Genomic DNA, 23,859 nt, shown 5'->3' with positions numbered 1-23,859 from the left:
CATACATGACAGTTATTGCAGAACAAATGCTGTTCCAAATGATTGGCAAAAGGTCACCCATATCAGGTGCTGGACATTCAGTTCTGTGTATATCTTCTTCCTTGGACAACCACTGTGGAAATGAGACTGCTTCTGTCCAGTAGAAACTTTGAAAAATTGTATTTCAGTGTCTAAATTTGGCAGTCTGTCTATTAAGGCACTAAAAATTACTTTTCTCATTTTAAATTTATGAACCTCTTCTCTGTCATAACTCCTAAATAAAAGTCATTGGCAAATATAATTTCAGCATCTTGAAAAATAACAATTTCAGCCCTTTGCAGATGATAAAAAATAAACACAACTCATTATGGAAAATTTTAAATATACAAATGTGTAGATAATTTTCCAGTGGCTTTTATATTATATGTTTTATAATATAACGTTAAATGATAATAATCTCCAATATTAGTATTAATATTGTCATAAGAGGGAAATTTACAGATGATGATAAGTCACCAGATTTACATGTTAAAACTCAATTAGGGGCACCTGGGTGATGGCTCAGTAGGTTAAGCATCTTTTTTTCTTTTAATTTTTTTAATGTTTATTTATTTTTGAAAGAGAGAGAGAGAAAGACAGAGTACAAGCAGGGGAGGGGCAGAGAGAGGGAGACACAGAATCCAAAACAGGCTCCAGGCTCTGAGCTGTCAGAACAGAGCCCGATTTGGGACTTGAACTCACAAACCACGAGTTCATGACCTGAGTTGAAGTCGGACAATTAACCAACTGAGCCACCCAGGTGCCCCAGCAAAAATACATTTTAAAAGAGCTATTATCATTATTATTTCATTTCTTCCCTGCACCAATACTCTGTTGTTGTGATGAAAAATCAGAGGCTCTGATTTAACCAACGTCATTTACCTATTCCTGCAAAAAGGAGTCCTGAAAACAATTTTTTGATGTGAAAATCAGAGCTTTCCATCACCTTCCCTCATCTGCAGAAATTCCACCTGCCTAATCCAGAGGATGAGGCTGCCTGCATGGAATGATTTCAAGAGCACCCATGAGCTCATTATCCTCATTACTTCCTTTTTCATCTTCCAGTGGTATGTGATACATCCATCATTAGAGTGTATCCTTTGAATTAACAGTATTAGAAAAGACCTCTGAATTTCAAGCTTTTTGGCTATGAAAAGTAACATTAATTTATTTGGTTGGCAGAAATTTATTCATCGAGTTTTGTAATCCATTCCATCTCTAAATCCATTGTCACTGCCTTAGTTTAGGCATTCATAATTTCTCTTTTACATAATTATAGTAGTAATCATTTTTCCCCTCAATACATGTCTACTATATTCCAAAAACTGTATTAGGTGCTGGTAATCAAAAGAAAAAGAAGACATATTCTCAATTCTCAAATGATATTAATAAACCCATGAGATTGAAGTGACTGAAAGGAAGACTCCTTATTGGTCTCCAAGCCTCCATTTTTGCCCTGTCCAATTGATCCTTTACATGGATAAGACAATCTCTCTGAAATGAAAAGAAAAATGATTATCTTTTTTCTGTGTCTAAAACCTGTCTTTGACTCTCTATTCAAGCTGGCAGTGTGGATTTGTGCAAGGATTCAAGAGACATAAAGACTTGGCTCTAGCATTTATTAGCTACAAGACTTAAGTAAAGTTACATAATCTTTTCAGTTCCTTATGGTTTCTAAGCCATTTCATAGATTTTTCTTTTCAGTGTCTGCCCCTTGTGGACTTTGTGTGAGAATTAAGTAATCTATATAAAGTCATGTATATAAAGCATATAGGAAAGTGTCAGATGCTTTATATACCTATACACAGTAGGTATATAATGGATGTTCCACATTATTGTCAATGAAATGGCCCTCCTCTCTCCAGCCTCATGTCTGTCTCATCCCTTCCTTAAATGCCCCCTCCAATCTGGCCTTACCAAACTACTTTTAGAACTTGTAATGCCTCCTGTCTCTTATCTCTTTACATTTGCATATGTTCTTTCATTCTGTCCTCTGGCTTCACCATGTGGCTAACTCTTCCTCATTTTTATGGATTCACCCCCTTTAAAGAATCACCTTCTTTAAGGGGCTTCTTTGACCTACCAGGGTGAGTTTGGTCCCACTTTGTACTCTCAGAGATGTCATAATGAGGAATTAGGAAAATATTAAAAGCTTAGAAAAACCAAATACCTCATTAGGATAATTCAGCAGAGCTGAGGCTAAATTCCATTTTGCTAAATCCCAATCCAGGACTGTACTAGATCTGTTTCTGTCTCTGTAGGACACACAAAAAAGTTCCCAATGCCCTATATGTTTCCAGAGAGCCACGGGGGACAATGAATACTGTTAATGTAGTTAACTGAATTCAGTGATTTGGGTGAACTGCAATAAGCAGGAGAGGTAAGATGAGGTGAATTTTCTGACATGGCGAAATGCTCTTTATTTTCCAGCAGTTATTTTTCAGCATCTGAAACCAGGGCTTGCTCATAGAATTCGCCTACTTGAGGCTTAAGTAGGAAAGGACATATTTCAGATGACAATTAAATGGTGAGACATGATTAAATATTCTGGGACTTCGCTATTCAAAGTGTAGTGCTATAGAACCAACAGCATTCACGTGTGTTGGCCATTTGTTATTAACACACAACCTTAGGTTCCACTCCAGACCTATGAACAGGATCTGCATTTTCACAGAATCTATTAAAGATTGAGAAGTACTGTTAGGGCAGTGGTTGTCAAAGTTGGCCATACATTAGAATTACCTGAGCAGCTTAAAAATAAAATAAAGAGACCAAAAAAAAAATGATATTCGGGACCCATTTGGGGACTCTAATGTAGTTGGTTAAGATGTGCGTAGGGCTGGGTCTTACTGGAGGCTCCCCAGTAATTCTACGTGCAGAAGTGGTAGAGAATCACAGATGGGAAAATATAGCTACAGGATGTAGCAAAAGATCCCCAGTCTTTCTCTGCACCCTTTCATGTGTGGGACCAAGAACATATGAGCCTTTTTTGAGGGAGTGATGGACAAAGAGACACGGATGTGCTCCTACAGGGGAAAAGTAATTAAACAGAGAAAAAAGCCTTGGAAATGTAACCTCTGAACTTGATAATCTGGCAAGACCTTCCATGAGACAGAGGGAAACTAAGTATATATAATTTTTTTTAGCAAAGGGTGACTGATTCCAGAGGCAATGCAAAGAGGCGGAATTTGGTAGAGAAAACAAGCTAAAGTCTAGAGGGTGTGGAGAAGAGATCAGGGAACTTGGGGTGTGAGGGCAGCATATTGGGACCCTCCCAATGAGGCTCAGGCAGTGAGGCCTTCCCCTTAACAGTGGAAAGAGGACTGAGGTATTCCCCTGCCTCTCTGTCAACCTGCCCCAGTTCTGCTTTTTTTTTTTCCATGCCACTCTTCCAGACCCTTGGGGATAATTCTTTGAACACCTTAAGAACCTTAGCCCAACTGGTATTTTTATGAGAAAGTGGGTGAAAGGCTATCTGCACCAGACAAGAGTCTTTGTTTCTTTTACACCATGAACTAGAAGCCACCACTGTGTTTGTGGTCTGCAGACCCAGCTGGAGATACCATAAAGCTTATCTCCAGACTGACCCATCCCTGACTGGGAATGCAACCAAAGTATCATGCCCTGACAGACAGGGGGAAAAAAAAAAAAGAGTCTCTTAAAGTTTTCATATGCCCCAAGTCCCAAACCTGTTTGTTTAACTGGAGATTTTTCAAGAACAAGAAAACTATACTTATGTCTGTATCTATATTATCTATATCCATATATATATATATATATATAGTACCTGTTTTACCACCTTTGAAAGAACAAACTTAAAGGGATGGAGCTGCTATTCATTGTTTATTACAGTTTCTGTGTAGAAATCATCTTGTCTAATTCTTTCCATGTATAGATTTCTTTTATATCCTTCACTATCATTTAGCATTATAAAGCAATGTTACTGTGCATCCTATTGATAATAAATATTTATGGACTAAATCATGTTCTGTAGATCACCTTTGATTTTTTACAAGTTAATTATTTCCAACACAATAACCTTCACCCAGGTTTCATCCCCTTTGTTCTTTGCTGTATTACACACTGTTAATCAGCCCATCCTTGAAAATCTCTTATCCTGACTTTTGTGGCAAAACCTGTTTTCCTCCTATGTGTTAGTATCATGTGAAATGCTTTACATGTATTATATAGTGCCACATTTTCAAACTTCTTTTTAAAACAATCCATGACAATAAATACACTTTGTATTCCAATACAGCCCGTGTGTGCGTGTGTGCGTGTGTGTGTGTGTGTGTGTGTGTGCTGGAACTTACCACCAGAATTCTAAAAAAATGCTTTTACTATTATTTCTTATCCTTTATTTCCTGTCATTGCTATAAAACACTTCAAATAAGAAGTGATATTTGCAGGGGTCCCTGGGTGGCTCAGTCAGTGAAGCATCTGACTCTTGATCTCGGCTCAGGTCATGATCTCACGATTTGTGAGTTCGAGCCCTGCATCAGGCTCTCACAGACAACACGGAGCCTGCTTGGGTTTCTGTCTCCCTCTCTCTCTGCCCTTCCCCTACTCACTTGTTATCTCTCTCTCAAAATAAAATAAAAATAAACTTAAAAAAAAGAAAGAGGCAATATTTGCATGGAATTTTGAAAGGTAAGGTGTTCTCCAGGCTGTCAGTGGAAATTTGGGATGAGAAAGACATCCTAAGTGTAAGGGGCAGGATGGACAGAAGCATGTAGACAAGTACAGTGAAGCATTATAAGAACTTCTAGGAGATTCTCCAAAATGCGACTCTTTAATTATTGGCCAGGACTCTTATTTTCTTAGCTTTTATTCTGTGTGAGCATATGAGCAAGGATGTGTGTGTCTGTGAGTATGTAAGTAGAGAGAGGGAGTTGATCTGTATTATATTATTTAATTGTCATTATTATCTGCATATTAGCATACTGCTACTGCTCTGACACTTCCTAGTGGTTGGTGTCCTTATTCAAGCCTTTAGTTCAACAAAAGAATGTTTAATGCCATGAGAACAAAAAGTAAACTCATACTATTTGATAATCTGTGGGACTCAACAAATAGTTTGTGTGCTACAAACCTTTGGAGGTAGGGTTAATGGAACCTTTGATGGAAAGTAGTTGCCATCCCTAGGATGCACAAAAAGTCAGCAAAAGCTTATATCTCCTATCAATTAATTATTGCCTCTGTGTATCTGGGATCCAGCACCTAGCCTACCATACAGTAAACATGCAGTAAGCATTTGTCAATTGAGTAAACAAAATGATAAAATGAATGAATTATTATGATCATACCCTAAGCCCAAAGCAACCCAAAGGAGGTCCTGGAAAGAAGGCATGGGGAAGGCAGAACAGAAACCTACGTCTTCAAGAGCAATAGCCACATTACCAGTCCAGGAGGAGGTATTTGAAGGAAGACATCTTAGTATAGGGGAAGGCAAGATTAAGAAACTAATTCAAACCATCTGGTAGAAAATATGGGGTTCAGAGGAGAAGTAAGACAGATATATAGTCAGCTCTCCATTCGTACATGTTGAGCCTTGAATACAGCTCAACTTCTATCTGAGATAGATCAATAATAAATGCAGTGAACTCTAACAAGCATGGCTCTGAAATATGAAATCCCTTGGCACTATTATGGGACAATGGGGGCGGGGGAGAATGAAACCCAGTAACAATGCTCTGGGCTGGAGTTCATGCAAATATGCATGATATTTTAATGAAAGCGCAAGGTTGCCAATGCTAACTTCACATGTGCAGTCACATTACCATGACAACCAGGAGCTCTCTAGAGTTCAGATATGGAGTAATGACTTGCTTATGCCTGAACATTTAACAGTTTTTCATGCTGCTAAAAAAGATTAAATTGGAAAAGAACCCTCAGCCAAATCTGACAGATATGGGAAAAATTCATTTCTGAAAACAAATGTTTAAACTAATTACTAGCTATATTTGCTTCCTAATTCCGAGGGTAAATCCCAAGGTATGTGACAAGACAAAAGCCTATGATTTTTTTCATGGTGAATGCTAGAATTCTTAGTGAAGATGACTTTGCAGCATGAACTTGAATAATAATTACAACCAGGGCAGTGTTGAAAGCCACTCCACTGACAACTGCTTCTCTCAGAGAGTAGAGACTCAAGCCAGGTCAATTAATTACATCTCTAAAGAAATCTTTCCTCCTGGAAGACTTCTTGCTTTTAATTCCTGCCACATCACTGGCACATCGCTGAGTAGTAAATCACATCCTTTAAACACTTATCATGTTCCCTGCTCCCTTGTCTGCCTTCTGTTGACTCTTTAAACATAAACAGCTGCCGGGTCCTGACAGAATTTAAGGAACAAGAAAAAACAGGTTTTATTCATTTGTTTTTTACAGCTGGGACTGACCAGGTTTATTGGCACGTGAAGAAAGGTAGCTTTATTTCATGCTTCTTGAATTTAGTCTGCCTCACCATCTATCTACCCAGGATACCCCTAAAAGGAAAGGACACTTTAAGAGTAATTATGTGGGGTGGGGGGTAGCTATCTCTACATGAGAATAGGGTATACGACTCTTAGTTTTACAGCTCTGCTTCTGAAGTAGAGATCTTGTAAGGGTGAAAAGGACCCATCTTTCTGTCTTTAAGGGTGAGGAAATCCTACTTAATGGTGTGGGAAAAATAGAAGAGGGACAACAGAGAGGAGGGACTTTCAGAGATGGCAATTGACATTTACGACAGCTTTCTGTTTCAGAGCTTGGGTTTTCATATATAATCGTGTTTAATCTTTACCTCAATGCCTGGACCAAAATGAATGGTTATGCAGTTTGCTTCCTGTACTTGAGGACAAGTAGTCTTGTACCTGACTATGATGACTAGAAGGAAGAGATCCCTTCGTCTTTACACAAAAGTACCGCTTCTTTGCCAAGCCACTAGCTAGAGGAACTGCGTCAGCTCAGAGCAGATGCCCGTCCCTAACTCACACAAAACATTCTTAAAGGTTAGTGGTGGCTCTGGCACCCTACGAGGTTTGTCTTGTTACCCCCTTGAAGAGGTAAGGAAACCAAACTGCAGAGAGATTAAGTAAATTGCTGAAGGTCACTTAGTAAATGAAGAGTTGATTTTAATACCTTAGTGCTTCAACTTTCAAGACCCTGCTCTTTCCATTGTGCCCTGCTTTCTATGTCTGGCTGTTTGGTAACTAAGTCGGGCTGGAATGAATTTCTCCCTAACAAAGATGATACTGCCAATGTGTAGGTATTTAGTTGTAGCCGGGTAGTGAACAATAATGCCCACCTCCTTTACTGTCCCTACATTATCACTAGGTTCACTGGTACTCCAGAGCAGCTCAGCTATGTTGGCCTATCTGTTCAGATGCCGCATTGATTGTTCTAATGCCTGTGGTCAGCCCGTCTTCATCTCATACTGTTCTTTACCTTAAGGTCACCCAAGGACTCGTTGGGACACATGACAAGTAGGGTTTGATGTCATAGGCAAGTTTTCATTCCTTTCTTCAATTTCCAGTTTTTATAATTGGGATCAGTTTACTACATTCTAGGAACATCCCATTAGGTGTGTGTCATACACACAATTACAAAGCACCAGTCCTGTGAGGAATAGGAAAAAGAACTAAGAGAGAAAGAATGACTGAAGGAAAGGGTCTAAGTGGGTGCTATGGAGAGCCAGTTTGAGGAAAGGAAGATGAGGCCCAAAGGAAGTATAGGACTTACCCAGTAATATCTGCTAAGTGTTTAACAGCTGCTTATCCATGGAGAAACAAGCCTTGATTTGTAGGGTTAATGGCTTTCTGTGCTATAAATACTCCCTCTGTGCCTGGTTTCAAGCTATCAAGTTGGTGTCACTGAATGTGGACACAGGAAGAGATGAAGAGCACTTTTTGTATTTCCACGATGCAGATAAAATGGAAGCAAAATAATGAACATAGATAATTGTCAAATGTAGCAAAATAGGCCATTATGAGTTCTATGAGTTTATTACCTGTTTTAAATTTAGTTGTAAATTTATATGATTTAGTTTTTATAACTGATATTTTGGGGAACTGGCTCCTGGAAATTTAACAAGTGGTTCTCATCACCTGGTGTGAGCTGGCTTGAGCACATCCTGGGAGCATGAGCAAGCAGTGGGCACAAAAGTAATGCAGACAAAGGAGAAAACACATGGGAAGTCTCTGAATCGAGAAACAGCCGGGTGTATCAAACCCAGAATTAGCAATCCTGCTATGCCAATGCTCTCTACCTATTATGGGTTGAATTGTGTGCCTCCAAAAGGTATGGGTAAGTCCCAACCCCCGGCATCTGTGAATGTGACCTTATTTGGTAAGAGATATTTGCATACAATCAAATTAAGAAAAGGTATCTAATTCAATATGAGTGGTGTCTTTGTAAGATAAGGGAAACTTGGATGCAGTCACACATGGAGATAATGGACACATGGAGACAAAGACGCACCAGGAGGATGCAGTGTGATGACAGAGGCAGAGATTCGACTGCTGCAGCTAGCTACAACATAGGGAGCACCGAGGACTCATGGGCAACATCCCCAGGTAGGAAGTAACAAAGAAGGATTCTTTCCTACAGTTTCAGAGGGAGCATGGCTGTCCCAATGTCTCTATTTTGAATCTTTGATTTTGACACATTTGATTTCTATCTACTTATTATTTCTGTTTTTTAAAGCCACCCAGTTTGTGGTACCTTGTTACAGTCGCCCCAGGAAACAAATACACTGCCTATATCTCACAGTTTGTTCTAACCTTCTCTCGATATCTCTTATGACCAATTCATAAAGGATTACAATGCATTTAAACAATAGGCAAAGATATAATAATGATATTCTGCACTTGCTGAGGATGAAAGTGAAGGGACATAGGCAGAGAGCAAACCAGCAGGTAAGTAACTAGGAAACACGAATTCTGTCCAAACATAACAAATCACTATCTTGTCAGAAAACTATTCTTCCACCCATCAGCCAGCTGACCTTAAGCAGTCTATATAACTTTCCAGGATATCCATTTTGTAGCTTTGTGTGATGATTCAAGCTAATGGAGATATCAACACATAGGTTCTTAAAAATGGAACTAGGGGCGCCTGGGTGGCTCAGTCGGTTAAGCGTCCGACTTCGGCTCAGGTCATGATTTCACAGTCCGTGAGTTCAAGCCCCGCGTCGGGCTCTGTGCTGACAGCTCAGAGCCTGGAGCCCGTTTCAGATTCTGTGTCTCCCTCTCTCTGCCCCTCCCCTGTTCATGCTCTGTCTCTCTCTGTCTCAAAAATAAATAAACGTTAAAAAAAAAATCAAAAAAAAAAATGGAACTAAAAGAATGATTGTGATAACAATAATTTCTAATGCCAGTTATGTTATATTCATTAAGTTGATTAATTTCTCTAGGCTTCAGTTTTTTTGTATGGAACTTTTCCCTCTATACTTTATAGGAAAATTCTTCATTCATTCACTCAAGGAACATCTATTTATCCTATACCAGATACTGTCCTTGGTGCTGAAGACATACAGCAGTGGAGAAAACAAAGTCCCTGTGGAGCTTATATTCTAGTGGGAAAGACTGATCATAAACAGATAAACAAGAAAATATATAGAATTCCAGATAGTGATAAGTGTTACAGAGAAAAACAGCAGGACATAGCAGGATTGGGAGTGCCAGAAGGGTGAGCAGTAGCCTTTGCTCTTTTGTACAAGGTGGTCAGGAACAAGGTGATTTTAGAGATCATGAAGGTATGAGGCACGTAGATGTTTGAAAGAAGAACATTCCAGGCAAAGAGGAAAAGTACAAACACTCTGAACTGAGCAGAACCTGTTTTGTCAGAGAAACAGCACCAGGCCGAGTGTGGTTTGAGGTAAGAGTCACTTCCAAAAATCTCCAGGCATTAAGGCGCCCTCATCCAAGGCATAGGCACCTATATTCACCTATATATAGTCTGCTTAATGTTAGACTAGTTAGAAATATTCTTTTTTTATAAAGTCTGATGAAAATAGTAGCAATGCAGATGTGAGTGCATGTGAGACAAATAACTGGAAAGTAAGAAAACAGATTTGTGGTTTGAGGGAAATCAGACTCAAAGGAAAGAATAATGAGTGGAACTCAAGGGAAACCTCTCTCATGCCTAAATTTCACAGAAGCTCCCTGGTAGGAAGTAGAATGCAAAATTCCATTAGCTGAGGCAGAGACCTTGGACAGTTGTCTCTAGGAACAGTACAAAAAAGATCCTGAAACAATGAAAAAGCTATTGTAGGCAGTCAACTCCTCCCCCAACAGTTTTCTCCTTCTCTATCCACTCAAGCACCATCAATATCAACAAATAATCCTAATGAAATGCTTATATTCATTCATCCACCCTTTCCCACCCTTTCCTTTTCATTTCGCACCCCCTTCCCTCCTCTTTTTTCATTATCACTAGTCAAGGTCAGGAGCTTTTGACTTTACTGACCTCACACCTAAATCATTAAAACAGCCTCATTAATTGTTTCCCTCTCTCTCCAACCTCTCTCTGATTCCACACTGTCTATGCTGTCCTAAGAATTCATCATTTATAGAAATGAGCAATGTGAAGTGGTAGCATGCAGGATAGTCGCTTGACAAGAGCTATGGTGAAGGGTAGTGTTCTTCTAGGGAAGCATGGAGCTCCTGGAGTTTCTAGGGTCACAAGTGCCAAGAGACCACGGCAGGGGCATTTTTGGTTGAAGGAACCCCTCAATGAGATTGAGTACTGTTTCTTTCTCTTCCACAAATACGCTCTGTATCTGCTTGCATTTGCCATTTCTCAGTGAATCGTCTTACCTAGAAAAGAGTAGGTAAGAAAAAAATTCAGGCAAGGAGTCATCTTCTTCCTCTTCCTCCTCCTCCTCCTCCTCCTCCTTCTTCTTCTTCTTCTTCTTCTTCTTCTTCTTCTTCTTCTTCTTCTTCTTCTTCTTCTTTTTCTTCTTCCTCTTCTTCTTTGTCCTTTGGGGCTAGTAAAGACATCTCAAGATAGCAGGTAGAATAGAATAGTATGCTGGCTTTGATAAACTATTTCTTAATACTTAGCAAGGACTTTCTTAAAGTTCAAGATTATTTCAGCTGTTGTAAAGGAAACTAAGCATCCCCTGCCTCATTGACCCAGGTGGCCATCTCAAGGGAGCACACGGGGATGTCCATTTGTCAATTCTAGTCACCCTCCAAACCCAGAAGGGATTTCTTCTAATGGGGATTGACATGTTCTACCTTAACGCACATCTCAAATTTCCACATGCTGTACCCTGCACGTACATCCTTTTAATAGGTCTGGTTTCCATTGCCTCCCTGCCTGACCATATGGGCAGACCATCAGCCACTGCCCATGAGTCAGTAAAAAGCCAAACACAGGAGCTTTTATCACTGTTCAATCCTTCCATCACTACTAGGAAAAAAGCATGCAATTTAGCCCACCAAGCTGCTTTGTGTTCACTTTCTCCAACTGCAGCAGCTCCTCCCACAGTTCTAGAGTCAGTCCTACAGGAAAAGAGGATCCTGGCTCATATGTCCTTCTTGCATTCCCCAGGCAACATGATCCTGTAGCTTCAATGAATAATGTCATATAGCAAGGTAATAAATGCCCCTATGACCAGTAGTCCAAAGGACCTGTAGTCATCACTGGAGGTGCTGACAGGCTCCTGCCACAGACCCCAGTCTATGTCCCACATAGAGCCATCACATAGAGAATTTGTTCACCCAGAACTCAAGCTTCTATTTCACATGGTGTAGGCTCAGGCAATCTTAGTGGTTCCCCTTTAGCATGCCCAATTAGTATTGCTTGAAGGGCAGATTTATATGCCTTCTGTTTTCTAGTAGGAAGGGGCAACATTCCCCAGTCAAATACAATGTCCATCCCCATAATACAAACAGGTAAAAGAGATGTACCCACCTCGCATAAAGTCTATTCAAACATACTGAAAGGATTTAAGAGCACCTGGGCTGGAGATCCCAAACAGACCAGGTTTGGCCAATCCAAGCACAGAGAGATAAGTGGAGGTAAAACCAGAAAGGAATTTATTTCAATGGGGCCAACACTAGGAAGACAGTGAACTTACATCTCAAAGACTGTCTCCCACATGCTGAAAATACTTCTAGGTTTGTATAAGGAAACGTGGGACAAAGATTAGTGGGTATGTGCAGCTGGGCAGTAAAGATCAGGTGGATATTGCCTCGGGGTCAATCAAGCAGGGTCTTGCTGACATCAGGGTGGTCGTTAGTACTTGAGGGATAGTTTCAATTCCCATTGTGGGATGCTTTGCCTGCTGGGTCTTTCACCTGAGTTAAAAGATAAGCTGGTAAGAAGAGCTCAATCACTTAGAAAGTACAGACTGACATAAAAAAATGGAGGTAGTTAAGGTGACTAGGTTTTCTTTCAAATCTCTGCTGTCAAATCATCATTCCATTTCTATGAAAGGCACAAGGGGTGATGGTCATTTCTTCTGTAACTACTTCTTGCTCGCTGGGGACAACATAGGAATTTTGGAATAGAAGATGTTGACAGGGTGGGAAAATTTTGTCTTTTTCATTCCTGCTGAAGAAAACAGCAAGGGTAACTCCAAGCTAAGGCAAACACCACAGACTCCCGTTGGACAAATACAAAAAGCCAAACAACCACCAAAAAGAAAAAAGGACAAGAAGTCTAACAGCGTTTAGCAGGACATATTTCCACTTGGAAGGTATTGGATTTAGCCAACTGCTTGAAAGGATCCGAGGTAGGGCATCCATAACAATGATGTGTTTATTTAAATCTTTCATGGCTTCAGACACACTTTTTTAATAACTTGGAATACACACACAACAGTGAACTGAAGTCAAGATATCAAGGGCCATTGGTTTTCAAGGACTTCTTTTCATATTTATGTGATTTCATCATTTAGGAGAGTGACTGCATGTCAGATTTGGTTAAAGGTGGCTGCTGTATGTTTGGCCAGGGCCTCTACCTGTAGTTCTTTGTCGACACAGGTAGTTTCTGGGACAAATATGGCTAAGGGATAGAACCAGCAGGAAGCCATCTTTACCCTGTATCTAGCTTTAAGATAATCCCAATTATAAGAAATTACTGGCAAGCTGGAGATGACTTGTCCCGGGAGATCTGAGCGTCCCCTGTCCCTCATCTAATCCAATTACAAGAAAAGTCGCATCATCCATTATTTCCACAAATCCATGGAATGAGGTATGCTCTGGCTTTTAAGGAGCAATTTCGTCATCTCAGTCACATAGAATCGGTCAAGGTGGTAGTTGAGTAACACGATTGTGAGGGAGTCCATTCCAATGCCTGGGAGGATTCCTGAGCACTATTTAACTTTTTAATACATAGGAGGCTGCTTCATTCACTTGGAGTTGCTTGACAGTCAGCCACCCAACTCCACTGTGTACCACATATCCCATACTGGGGTGGGGTGTATTTGTTCTTTTAAATGTTGATGAGCTGCAAATTCCCCATCAGGAGAGCAAAGTATACCCAAAGAAATATTCAGCTCCATCTGGTAGTTCCTCAGGGAGGTCCACATGACCCAGGTGAATAATTGGAGAGAGCTAGTCCAATGGACAACTTCAGACTTACTGTGAACTGAGAGGGAGTGGTAAGAAATCCTAATAAGAAAGTGCCTCCCATTGTCCAGCTGTTCAACTAATCATGTGTTCATGGAGTCCTTTTATTATCCCCACAGAGTAACAAGCACAAAGATTGTCTATACATGAGCTATTGTGACAATTTCTCTGAAGTTAACTTCAAGTGATCTAGCTTAAGCAAATAATACATATTCAAAGACAATCAGAAGTAGAATCTAATATCCGAAAAAGTGTGTTATTAAAACACAATTTTTCTCTCTAAAATCACGTCCATTTCCATCAAAGAGAGCCAAACTAAGATTAATCTGTTTGTAAAACAAGTCAAATTCTAACAAACTTGGCCTAATTATTTTCATAAGCATGACATGAATAGTGATCGACCATGTAAGTCTTTTTAAATCTGCTTTGCTAGAACTTTTTATAAGAAATTTGAGATTTAACCTTTAATAGCCTCTCAAGGCCAGAAGCCAAGCCAAATACTTGTCATCAGATTTGCAATACTTATAGATGAGTGAATTCCTTGTTTTGAGATCCCCAGTATATCCTGAGGTTCCTGCGCCTGTCAGAAAGTGACATTTCTTTGCTTACCTTGTTTTATGGCTGCTGGGAACCTCTGTAAACAATGTATGAGGCCAACATTTCCAGAGGGCTCTATTGGTCTCATCAAGAGAAACTTACTTCCATAAAGCTGATCATATCTGAGTTTATGTATGTCTTTCTCAAAATATGACCTTTTAATCAAAGCCTTGGTAAATGACCAATGTTTTCAATGGTGTTCTTTTACAAGGAGAACAGATTCTTGTTGAATATGAATAATTATAATTATTCAAATAATTATAATAGCCATGAGAGAAAGAATACTCACTGAAAGTTTCTGAGTTCTGGTGGGTTCAAGCAGAAAGAAAAGATAAATGTTTCAATTTGTTCACAAAGGAATATTTTCTCATATTTCTGTAAGTCAGAAACCTTAAAAGAAAAACTTACTTTAAATCTAGAAGCAGCAATGTTTCAAACAAGAGCCTTAAAACTACAAATTATCTTCCTCAATTCATTCAGTATTAATTTACTAATTGTTGTTCTGTTTGAATGTAGCTCTTGCATTAGTTCTGGAAACTCTTACTTAGTTTAGTTTTATTATCTCAAAGATATCAGAAACCTGTATTTGTCAGAAGTCCTTTTCATGAATCTTCTTGGAGATGAACACATTTTGCAAGAGCATCAAAACAGTAACTATACATGACAAAAGACTAAAATATAGACGTGGTTGAAGACTGATGAGAGTTCATTATAATGCAGTTGACAAGCAAATCCAGTTATTTTTGTGACACACAACATTTTGATAATTAGAATGTCAAATAGTGACCTTATGCCAGGACATATTAAAATTTTTACGTATTTCATATAATATCTAGGACAGTTATAGCATTTACCCATACAGTATAACCTAAAAAGGTTTGCCATCATTTGTATGACAGTGCTTCCCATGTGACTTTTACCAAATAAACAAGCCTATGTAGTCAAAATGAATTCATTTAGAATTTAAATTTGTGGGAAATTTTGTTAAAAACTTTAGAAGATTTTAAAGCATATGCCAAAATAGGATTATAGATCATTGTAAAACTTAATATTTAATTATCTCTTTAATCAAGGTGGTAACAGGAGACCCAAAGAAGGTTATATAGTTGTTCGTAAAACTTAGCTCCTTTAATATTGGGAAGTTTTAACTTTCTTAATTGAATACAAAACAGAAACTTTGGTTTGGGGGGAAGATAAAACAAACAAACAAACTTTGTTTATACCTTCTTATTAAGAGAAAACCAATAACCTAAAATACTTTGTCATTTTAACAGAAAGGAAGAAAAACAAATTCCAATATTTTATAAGTATACTTCTAAAATTCATTCATTCCAATCTTAAGTCACTCCTGACAAAGCATAATCTTTTCCAAATATTCCCTTCTTAACAAACTTTCTGCAACTTACTTTCCACATACAGATTTTGTTCTAAACCTTCTCTCTGTAAATAACCAGTCTCATTTTAGGACTAGATTATTTCCTTCTTCCTCAACAAAAATGTATTTCCATTTCTTATAACTTTCTTATCAAACATACATCTTATTTTGCCTACATAGAGTTGCTTTCCTTATCATTTTCTAGCAGTCTTAATTACACTTAACAGGATTTTAACTCTTAGAAACTTTAGAATTAACTAAGTAGTAACCAATTGTCAACTGTCTGTTACACCAGATTCTCTAGATTGACAAATTTATGTATACGCTTTATAATTTCCGGAAACATGTGTTTTTTTTCATAGTACCAGTTTGGATAAAGTATAAAACATGTTTGCTAACAGACCGAAGTATCCTCAGTTTCTTTGCAATAACACAAAAGAGGATAAACCTATGTATGGTTAGTAAGTAACGTTTTGATATTTAAAAATTTTTTTAAATGTTTATTGTTTTACTTTTGAGGGAGGTAGGGAGATAGTGAGCGGGTGAGGGGCAGAGAGAGAGAGGGGGACAGAGGATCCAAAGGGGCTCTGTGCTGACAGCAGAGAGCCTGATGCAGGGCTCAAACTCACCAACTGTGAGATCATGACCTGACCTGAGCTGAAGTCAGACATTTAATCCACTGAGCCACCCAGGCACCCCCTTGATATTTTATCTTATTTGAAAAAAAATAGATTTCCAATGAATTCAACCCAATTTATCATTTAATGTAGCAAAACTTCAAAGTTTTAGGTTACCAAAAATTTTGGAAGCTATAAAGTTTTTTTTATTTATTTAACCTATGTGCTCTCAACAATTACTCATGAAAACTTATGAGACAGATGAAATTAACCATCATTTTAAGTCATCTTTTTGCTGACTGATTGCAACGGATGCAACATGAATTTAACTAATAAATTCAGGCAGAATAAATGTTGGTTATCTATAACATATTGGATGTTGATAATTCCAAAAGACTTGTCTATTTTATTTAAACCAACAACCTTGAATTAGCTCTAATATGTTGCACCTGTATCCACTAAAAAAGTCAGTTTGTTCCCCAATGCCAATTTTACCTGGGGCTCCTGTGGGGAAATCTGAAGTGGGTGGTTTAAGTCCAGGGAAGTCCCTGGGCCCCTTCAAGTTGATTTGGGAGGTGCTTCAGTTTGAACCTCATAAGAAGGTGGTCCAACAGTTTGGGGTTCTTTTTGCTCCTCAATTGTGAGGGTAGGAGGAGCAGGAGTTGGTGGTGCTGGAGGCACCGATGATGGTATGGGAGCGGCTATGTGACCCACCCTCTTCCGGTGGTACTGGAAGAGGAAAAGGAAGAGACAGAGGCGGATGCACAGGGGTGCCACAGGCAAGGCTGGAGGCAGATTCAAAGCTTGGACAAACATTCCCTAGTCTCCATCTCCTGACTCTCCCTCCTGCAAAACTGGCTTTCCTCTGGTTGATTTTCAGCCCTGTGCACCATTCATTCAAAATACTTCCTAATGGACTTTCTTTGGGAGCAGTTATTCCCCATCTTCCCAGACACAGGTTCAGAAAGAACACAGAAGAAACAAACTATAACTAAATCAAGCCCAGAATGCCTCTGTTAGCATTTTTTCTTCCTCTAAAGTTGGGGGCTTCCCCAAGTGAACCAAATGGCTTCCTAGATAGGCTGAGAGAACCAAACCAAAACTGCTTATCTGGGGGCAACTGAATGGGAGGAAGGAATTTAAGAGAGCCATTCAGTGGCCCTCTTTCTTTTGAGCTTAACATATACATAGGCCAGGTGGTATTACAATAAAAAAAAAAAAGTCATCTTCTTTGCCACCGGTCTGTAACTAAAAGTAGAACAGTCAGCCAATATTGTTCCTAGGGGGCTTTGGAGGGGATAGGGTTAGCACTCCCCATCTTGTACACACACACACTCTCACAGATTCCAACAGAAACCTCCATGTATATCTCCTGCCTTCATGTTTACCATATAGCTATTCTTTTTCCAATGGTATCTTACAGATTACAGCTTTCGACGGTCCCTACCACAAAGCATGCAAACAAGCTGTGCAAGCCTGAACAAATGTGTTATGAAAACCTGAAACAAATGGTTCTAGGGACCCAATTGGCAGGAAACCAAAGAAGGATGGGAACTTATGAGGAACCAAATGTCTAGGGCCCACACTTTTCTTCAGTTTGTTTCTCCAAGTGTGTTTAACCAACTGTGGTTAAGGCAGTTGATGCTGGTCCAGGATGAATGAAAAAGAGTCTCCCCAAAACAAAACAAGTTTCAGGAGCTGCAAGGGACTGTTCGCACTCTCCTTGCCCAGGGTCGATTAGCCACAAGTTCCTAGCTCCAACCTTTCATAATCACTAGCTTAGGAAAAGGAGGGGTGAGCCCTGGCACCCTACCAGGGACAGCTGCTCTGTCCCGGGGAGTCCGGAGAGGGTGGGACAAACCAGAAGCACAGCTTCTGGCTGGCTTGCCAAAAATTGTCACTGGGGCCCAAGGGTGCAAGAGCACCTGGCTCTGGGGGTCCCAAACAGACCAGAATTGGCCGCTTGCCACTGACAAAGCCCAAAGGCAGAGAGACATGTTTCTTGGAAACAAGAAAATTTATTTCAGTGACCCCAGCACAGGGGAAACAGCTGTCTCTAAAGCACTGAAAGTACTTCTAGGTTTATACAAGGAAAATGTGGGACAAAGTTGGTGGGTATGAGCTGGTGGGCAGTAAAGATCAAGTCCATCATTGTCTTGGGAACAATCAAGTGGGGTCTTGCTCACATCAGGTCAATCATTATTACCTGAGGGGGTAATTTTGGTTCCCATCATACGTTGCCTGCTGGGTCTCTTGCCTACATTATAAGATAAGCTGGAAAGAAGAACTTAATCAAAAAGTACATGTAGAGACCACTTTGAGCAATGGAATGTAGAGCTGTTACGGAACCAGGCTGGAATGCTGGTGGAAAAACCAAGCGGCACTCAGAGATCTTGGTGGATTGGAGATTTATTTTACACCAGTGGGCTCAGAGGAGACTGTTTCTCCAAAGGTCTGAGCCCGAATGCAAGTGGGGAGGGTAATTTATAGCCGACAGCCTCCATATCTGTGGGGGTTTTCGCGCACACAGCAAACAAAGGAAGAAACCGGAGGAGGGGTCTCTAAGCTAGAGACCAGAGTTTGTTGCAGTCCAATCAGCCCTCTTTGGTGTACTTTATCCACTTCTCCAACAGAGCAAAGCAAAAGGACCCATACTGACCCCGTGGGTGATTACAAACAGGTCCATCAGGGGACCCACCTCAAAATATCCATAGGCCCTAAGTAAACAATGGGCTACTTATACCCAGGCACTGGTACCCAAAACGGGAAAATTCCATACCTCCCATACCTTGTCACCTTCCCCCTTTACATACAGACCCGACCCACTGCCTCACTGCAGACAGTCTCTGCTTTGCTGTCCTGCCCACTGCTCCTGTGCTATGTATTCCATAAACTTCTATATTCCTTGTTCTGCCTCATGTGAAATATTTCACCACCCATGCTCTGGACTTCCACCCGATCAGGTCACCCCACATTTGGGGGCCCTATCCAATCAGAAGAGACAGCATAGTACCAACTGAGGTAGTTAAAATGACTGAGTCCTCTTTCAATACCAATTCTCCTACTAGCTTTTACCTTAATTCCAACAAGGCTTATGTTCCCACCTTTAGCCTCTATTAGGACTTCATCAACAGTTTTATAAAATAAGGTAGGGGGAATGTTCCCCAACCAGACATATCCATTCCCATAAAACAGCCAGGTGGAAAAGACACAACTTCTTTTTGTAAAGCCTGCTCAAACATTCCTATTTTCATAATCCTATCAACCCTATTGCTTTTAAGACCTCTTTGTGTGAAAGAACGCCACAGGCTTGAAATGACATCACTTGAAGCAAGTCACCAAACTGGGGTTTCATACCTAATCTAACTGCAGTTCCAACCTCCCCAAGAAGTACGTCCTAACTGGTCATTCAGGAATTCTGATTTGTGCTAATAAAGTAATCCGCAGCAAGGGCCTTCTCTGTCCCCCAAAGGAAGATGAGGTAATCTGCATAAGACTCCCTGCTCTTCCACTAAGGGAAAGTGACCTTGCTGGAATAATCTTTTTCTTTGGCTATTAACAGCTTGCTCCATCCCCCTTCCTATAAAAACCTTCCACGTTACACAACTCCTCCAAGCTCCTCTACTCCCTCTACTCGTTAGGTGGGTGTGCTACCTGACTCATGAGCCATTTAATAAAGCCAACTGGATCTTCTAATTTACTAATTTACTCTGTTGAATTTTGTTTTTTAACATCTCAGTTGTAACCCCAGTCAGGACTTAATACCGGTTTGCAAACTGGCCCACGTACAAGGAAGGTAATGAGAGATGGAAGAAAGAGACAGAACATTCCACATTGGTGGATGGCACTTACTCACGAGGCTTGTTTAGATGGCTGCAAGATGAGTGGGTCTCTGTACCTGATGCCAGAATCTTACAAGTTTATATACAGGCATTAACACGGTTGAGTCACAGGTACTGTCCAGATGGTCTCAACGGCACATTGTTCTCTCAAGGCTTTGTCCTAAAAAATCACTTCAGCTGTGGGGACGGTGGGTGAAAAGCATATCTGAAGGACCAGGATGGGGGTGAGGGACATCTGATCGCCCAGTGCCAGCTAATGTGTCAGTCGGTGGTCACGCCATCTCCATGATCTCCTGCCACAGCTTCACCAGTGGCTTTTGGTACCACAGTTTGTGGGGCTTCTATATTAGAACTTCCTAGAAATTTCCCTTTTCTACTCCCTGACCATTTCACCCACTCTTGTGCAAAAGTCTCTGGGTCTCCAGCAAGGGTTGAGCCAAGGAACCTGTCCCACTGCTCACTCTTTACTTTGATTAAGCAGTGTAATTGTTGCCCCAAGGGATTGCTGGTCAGTTTTCTCATTGTGATTTCTGCCTCTCAGCTTTTCAAGTGTCTCCAAATTGCAGTAAATAAAGCAGACCTGTTTGAATCCCTTTAAAGTTTGGGGACCAACCGGGATTCATGTTGCTCCCCCCACTAAAGCTTTGGTAGTGTTGTGTCACACCCTTTGTTTTAACACCATCAATGTCCATTTTATTCATCCCATTTCTCTTTTTTTAAAATCTTTACTTATTTTCAAGAGAGTGCAAGTGGGGGAGGGGCAGAAAGAGGGGGACAGAGGATTAGAAATGACTCTGAGCTGACAGCAGACAGCCCAATGTGGGGTTCGAATCCACAAACTGCAAGATCATGAGCTGAGCGGAAGTGAGACACTCAATCAACTGAGCCACCCAAGTGCTCCTATTCATCCTATTTCTTTTTGTTATTCTTATTCTTTTTAAAAATTTTTTTAACGTTTATTTATTTTTGAGACAGAGAAAGACAGAACATGAACGGGGGAGGGTCAGAGAGTGAGGGAGACACAGAACCTGAAACAGGCTCCAGGCTCTGAGCTGTCAGCACAGAGCCCGACGCAGGGCTCGAACTTATGGACCACGAGATCATGACCTGAACCGAAGTCAGATGCTTAAACAACTGAGCCACCCAGGCACTCCTTTATTATTCTTATTCTTATTTTTAATGTTTATTTATTTTTGAAAGAGAGAGAGCACAAGTAGAGGAAGGACAGAGAGAAAGACACAGAACCTGAAGCAGGCTCCAGGCACAGAGCCCGATGCAAGGCTGGAACTCATGAACCATGAGATCATGACCTGAGCCAAAGTCAGATGCTCAACTGATTGAGCCACCCAGGTGCCCTTTTATCCCATTTCTTATTAACCACCTAAAGATTTTCACTCTGTGGGGACATATTTCACGACTAACCCTTTTCTGTTTTCTCTTTGTTCCATCCCTATCAAAATTTGCCTTTTCACCTATTATCTTAATAACTGTTTAAAAATTTCCATGTTGTTGGGAAGATTTTCTTGACTGTCTGGTCCACCTCTCCCTGTTCTCTTTTTATTTAACCTACTGTTTTTATTAGCATCTGGGAGACTCAAGAAAATAAGACAGCAAATTTGATAAGGCTTCCAGGACTCTGTTTTGGTTTTGCAATACCAAGGGTGCCTGTGTGAAAGGGCCCTCTTTAACCATAGTGATAAGGAAAGATCTGTTATAATATGGCCGACAGAACTGATAGGGAAATTCCAGTCCCCGACCAAAGACTCCCCTTCCGGGTTCTTCTTCCTAACCCACTTGCCATGCCCACCAAATTACTACTAATATGGAATACAGAAGTAGCAGACTATAAGTTGTTCTCTCTGCTTATGCTTTGGGGGAGGGGGGTGAGGGGCTCAGACCTCTGGAGAGTGGAGAGTTATCTCCTCTGAGCCAGCTGCAGATGTGAAATAAACCTCCTACCTTCTAAGATCTCTGAGTGCCGCTTAGTTCTTCCAGCTGGTGATCCAGGCCAGGTTCGCTAACAATAGCATTTACCAGGACCTGAGTAACTGGCAGATTCAGTGGGGGAAGATCATGGTCATTGTAACTCCACTCCCATGAGATTTGCATACAAAGCATATTAGCTACTTCATCTGGGGTACTCCACCTGGCTGGCATTCATACAGGGAGATAGACAGTCCCCTTTGTCAGGGTAAACTGACCTTAAGTGGTTTTTATGCAGTCGACCAGGCTGGCTGTTCACTCGGGAATAACCTCCTGTGTGTCTGGATCATGTACAGTTGTCTGTGATTGTTCCTCAGTGAGTTCTGGGTCCTGCATTAACCTAAACATGCTCCTCCACTCTGCACCATTCAAAACCATGGAAAACAGCCCCCCTGTTACTCTCCTGATCCATTTCAGTTAAAACTCCTCAGAAAGCTGATGATACTGATCCACAAGATGAAACAACTCCATCATACCATACCCTCTGCTTTCAGTAGTTTTGTGACTTTGCCCTTCCCCCATGTTCACTATCTTCTTGGTGACCAGAGAGCTCTTAGAGGTATATTCTGCTGTCCCTGAATAATGTTTCCCTTAGGGACAGCTCTGAGGCTAGTGGCTTCAACTCAGACTCACTGAAGTCTGAGCTGGGTCCAGCATCAAGGTCTGAATGAGCGTTCTCTTTTAGTTCAGCTGTTACAGGCAACCATAACCAAAAGATACAGTATTTTGCCTTTTTACTATTAGTTTGCATTTCTTTATGTATCACATGAACCAACACCTCAGGCACTGTATCCATTTCTAAATGTCATTGGCAACTTTTACTGCTTTCAGCATAGCTGCTGCTGTAGGTGACCATGTGGCCACCCAGGAATCAAAGGTTCCTTGTCTCCCACATCCTTTCTCTTCCCAAACCACATGTTTCTGTGAGCCAGGGCTGTTCTAGCAAATCCCACTTCACTGACACCAACTAAAAGATCCTGGTCATTGATTCCACTGGCGTGGAGTGGATGTAGGGGAGGGTTCCCACAGCAACAAGCAATTCTTGGACACTAGCAATGTGTCGAGAGCTCAATTCAGTGCTGACCCCCAGAGATAGCATCAGATTCCACAGGTTAAGGGTTTAGGCCTATAAAACTTCCCTACCCGTCCCCCATCTCAGATGCTAGAGCAAACAGCTCACAGAACTCAGAGAAACATTTTATTTACCAGATCACCAGATGTAACTCAGGACAGCCAGATGGAAGAGATGATTAGGGCAAGGAAAGGGGCAAGGCCCCAGAGCTTCCATACCCTCTCCACATATCTCCATATGTCCACCAACCTGGAAGTTCTCCAAGCCCTGTTCTTTTGGGGTTTTGTTTTTGTTTTTGTTTTTACCTCTTGCTTTATTACCAAGTCATGATTGATTAAATTGTTAGCTATTGCCAATTTATTCAACCTTTGGAGGAGAGGGGGGCATGTGGAGTGATACTGAAAGTCCCAACCCTCTAATTACAAGGTTGGTTCTCCTGACAACCAGTCCCCATCCTTAAGTGGGGTCCAAAAGTCACCTCATTAATGTAACAAAAGACATTTTTGTCACACTTTTCACTTAAGAAATTCCAAAGATTTCTGGGGCACCTGGGTGGCCCAGTAGGTTAAATGTCCAACTCTTTTTTTTGTTTTTTGTTTTTTGTTTTTTGTTTTTTGTTTTTTTTTGAATGTCCAACTCTTGATTTCAGCTCAGGTCATGATCTCATGGTTCATGAGTTTGAGTTTGAGGAATCCTCTTTCTCCCTCTCTCTCTGCCCCACCCTGTTCATGTGTGCACACACTATCTCTCTCTCAAAAAATAATAAATAAACTTAAAAAAAAATAAATTCCAA

Source organism: Panthera leo, chromosome D1 (assembly GCF_018350215.1).
Source record: "Panthera leo isolate Ple1 chromosome D1, P.leo_Ple1_pat1.1, whole genome shotgun sequence".
NCBI classification, from domain to species: Eukaryota; Metazoa; Chordata; class Mammalia; order Carnivora; family Felidae; genus Panthera; species Panthera leo.
The sequence above is the reverse complement of the archived record's forward strand: the minus strand, read 5'-3'. Positions refer to the sequence as shown.